The sequence below is a fragment of the Bos javanicus genome, chromosome X, assembly GCF_032452875.1.
Source record: "Bos javanicus breed banteng chromosome X, ARS-OSU_banteng_1.0, whole genome shotgun sequence".
NCBI classification, from domain to species: domain Eukaryota; kingdom Metazoa; phylum Chordata; class Mammalia; order Artiodactyla; family Bovidae; genus Bos; species Bos javanicus.
Genome location: NC_083897.1, coordinates 136,339,620 through 136,344,016, shown reverse-complemented (window position 1 = coordinate 136,344,016; position 4,397 = coordinate 136,339,620).

Sequence of the window (4,397 nt, the reverse complement as noted above, 5' to 3'; positions counted from 1 at the left end):
ATAATGAAATATATTAATAAGGATCAATATATTTCACTTAAAATAACAAAGTCTCTGCAGGGAAAACTGCCATAAACAGAGTAAAAAGACAACATATGCTAGAGAAAAATTTGCACGTTATATGACTTATGAGTAATTTCCTAAAGTTACAAAAAGCTCTTATAAATCAATGAGAAAAGATAAAGAAGCTAACAGAAAAATGAGACAGGACATGAATCAGCAGTTCTCAGAGCAAGAAATCCCAATGGCCAATAAATACTGACAAAATGATTACTTTCATTTATAACTTTAAAAATGCAAATTCAAATGTCAAGAAAATATATTTTTACAATATCAGATGGGCAAAGATCCAACAATTTGTTAATAGTTCCTGCTGGCAAGGAAGAGAAACCAGCGCTCTCACCCACTGTTGGGGAGGGTAATTTCAAGTGAACTTGTCTTTGTAGAGCACTCTGGCAATTTCTGTGAAAATTAAAGCTGAACATACTGTTGGACTCAGCACTTTCACATATAGGAATTTGTACTATAGAGACAAGAAAAAAAAAGATGACTATTCAAGGATATTCATTGTAGCACTGCTGGCATTAAAAAATAAAAATCTGATTGCCCAATAATAAGAAAACACTGATTAAATATTCTTCAGCCATACAATGGAATACTCCATAGCCATTTTTAGAGATGGTTGGATGGCATCACCAACCCAATGGATCTGAGTTTATGATGAAGGACAAGGAAGCCTGGCGTGCTGCAGTCCATGGGGTCACAGAGTTGGACACAACTGAGTAACTGAACAACAACTAGCCTTTTAAGAAATGACTTGGGACCTTATATGTGATTATGTGATATAAGATATAATAAAAGCAAACACACGTGTAGTGATATGATGGTGTAGTGTATCCATTTGTGATAGAATGGATATCCTTACATATTATTACATGTGTATAAAAAACTTTATGGAAAGATCCATAATGCTACTTCTTGGTAGTGGGACTTGGGTCTATGTTGCAGGAGGGAAAACTTTGTTTCTCATTTTCTAGCCCCTTTCTGGTCTTCATTTCTTACAGTGTGCATGTGCTGCGTGGAACAGAATATAGGAGTCGTGTGGGTTTATTTCTAGGTTCTCTATTATGTTAATCTTTAACAAAGGAGGCAAGACTATATAATTGGGAAGAGAATCTCTTCAGCAAGTGGTACGGGGAAAGCTGGACAGCCACAGGTAAATCAATGAAGTTAGAAGACACCTTCTCACCATATACAAAACTAAACTCAAACTGGCTTACACACTTAAATATAAGACATGACCCCATAAAACTCCTAGAAACGAACATAGGCAAAACATTCTCTGACATAAATTGTAGTAATGTTTTCTTAGATCAGACTCCTAGGGCAAAAGCAAAAATAAACAAATGGGATCTAATCAAACTTATAAGTTTTTACACAGCAAAGAAAACCATAAAGAAAATGAAAAGACAACCTATGGATTGGGAGAAAATATTTGCAAATTATGCAACCAACAAGGGCTTAATTTTCAAAATGTACACACATCCCATACAACTCAATATAAATACAAATTTTTTGAAAAATGGGTAGAAGACCTAATAGACATTTCTTTAAAAAAGACATATAGATGGTCGGTCAATAGACACATGCAAAGATGCTTCGCATCACTAATTATTAGAAAAATGTAAATCACAACTATAAAGAGGTATCACCTCACACCAGTCAGAATGGCATCATCAAAAAGTCTATAGATAATAAATGCTGGAGAGAGTGTGGATAAACAGGAACCCCTGCACACTGTTGGTAGGAATATAAGCTGGTATAGCCAATATGGTAAACAGTATGGAGGTTCCTTAAAAAACTAAAAATACTGCTACCATAGGATCCAGCAATCCCACTCCTGGGCATATATCCGGAAAAGACAAAAACTCCAATTTGAAAAGATACACGCACCCCAATGTTCATAGCAGCACTATTTACAATAGCCAAGACATGGATGCAACCCAAGTGTCCATCAATAGATTAATGGATAAAGAAGCATATATCAATGCTTATATACATACATAATGGAATATTACTCAGCCATAATAAAAAATGAAATACTGACATTTTCAGCAACATGGATGGACCTAGACATTGTCAGACTAAGAGAAGTAATTCAGACCAATAAAGACAAATATATGATACCATTTATATGTGGAATCTAAAAAATAATACAAATGAAATTATTTCTAGAACACAAACAGACTCATAGAAAACTAATTTATGGAACTAATTTATACCAAAGGGGAAAGGGTGGGGAGGGATAAATTAGGAGTGTGGGATTAAGAGATACCACTATATCTAATACAGATAAACAAGGATTTATTGTATAGCACAGGGAAATAGTTCCCTGTTCTCCATCTCTCTCTCTCTCTCACACACACACAGCACGTATGTAGGAATCACTTTGCTGTCCACCTGAGACTAACACAATATTGTTAATCACCTATAGTTCAACTTAAAAAACGGAGTATGTTATTGAGTCGGTTGCTATCATTGTGGATGACTGGGGTTTAACCCCACCAGAAAGCTCTGTGAAGCGGCACAGAACATGTACCTCAGTTATCTATGTGATGGGCAAGGGAGCAAGGGTAATCAGCTTCCATCAGTCATTTGCCATGGGCTGCTGCCTCCCTGGCTTTTGAGAAATCCCTTGGGCAAAAAGATAGCAATACGGGCAGTGGGAAGTCAGCCTTGCTGCTAAGTTGCTTCAGTCGTGTCCGACTCTGTGTGACCCCATAGACGGCAGCCCACCAGGCTTCCCTGTCCCTGGGATTCTCCAGGCAAGAACACTGGAGTGGGTTGCCATTTCCTTCTCCAATGCATGAAAGTGAAGAGTGAAAGTGAAGTCGCTCAGTCGTGTCCAACTCTAGTGACCCCATGGACTGCAGCCTCCCAGGCTCCTCCGTCCATGGGATTTTCCAGGCAAGAGTACTGGAGCGGGGTGCCATTGCCTTCTCCGGGGAAGTCAGCCTTGAGTGGTGGTAAATCCTGATGGCTAGAGGTGGAGCAGGAGCAAGAGCAGGGCCTGCTGCAGGGTATACAAGGACATGTGGACAGGTCCAGCTTCTCTCCATGCCCCTGCCTCACTCATCACCTCTCCCCGGAGGAGGAGGAGTGGCACATCTACACGGTGCATTTGGAAGAAAAAGAGGAACATGATTGGCTCAGGGTTTCCTGAGTTATTTCTCTTTCAGATTGGCTTGCCCATAGAAGGTTTAGAGAGTAGGTCTGTTTTCTACTATGAGAGGAGATCATGGGGTGGGTGCTGCCCCAGAAAGAGTGGAGCCCACAGTTCAAGTCAGTGGGAATGTACTGGGAAGTCCATTTGCCCCTGAATTTAAGGCTTCAATCTTCTCATCAGTTGTTATTTCCATCTACATCGGTTGGACTCCTAAATTTATGTCTCAACTGGTTCTGAACTTGGGTGGAAAGAGGGTTGCAATTGATCAGGCACTTAAATACCACAGATATTATTATTTCTGTGAACTGACTTACTGCCTTAGGTTCTTAACACAATCTAACAAATCACCGTGAAAGACTCCAACAATGCTCCAATTTGTGGAATGGGTGTCTTGGGTGTCTTGTGGCTATGTTTGTTCAGCCGTTTGTTTCCTTATATGAAACAAGATTAAGTACAGAATATAGAATAGTGTATCAGAAATCTGTTTTTCTAATTAGTACACAAAACTGTTGGCTGGAAAGATGACAGAAAGGTCTATATGCTGGAAAACACTCATGGTGGATTAATATTCTTCTTTTCATCACTTGGGCAACAATGGCTTTTTGTGACCCAAAGAGACATATCATATTCAAAAACAGAAATAACAGATGTGCATGTTCACCATCAAAAGAGACTTGCACAAGGAGTGCCATTTACCCCAGGGAAAGCAGAAGGAAGCACAGACGAGAGAACAGTAATGCCTTTTCTGGTTTCTTTTTAGAAACCTGATTTTTATATGCCTTTGCTTTCCACTTCATGCATGGTTATAATGAGATTCTCTGCTACTTGTGCTGTTTCTATTTGGTAACTACTTCTATTTCTACTGTACTTAGAAAAAAGAAAACAGCTTGAAGCATCTCGCGAAATGGTCGTAACAGAAAATAGAAAGAAAAGTAACTATGCGTAAGGAAATAGAAAAGTCAGACAAAGTAAGTTATTAGAACCGTGCTTAAGGTGGGCAGAGGACATGAGCAGATGAGGGGAAGAAGTTACCATAGCTGCTCTCCATCTTGAACAGCCCAGATTCTGACTGTCCAGACATGGGGCTTTCTCATTGTATGGCTGTGGGGTACGTGTATCAGTAAGGATTAGGTCTCACTGTAGGTAGCAAAGACTCTAAATCATAATAGTT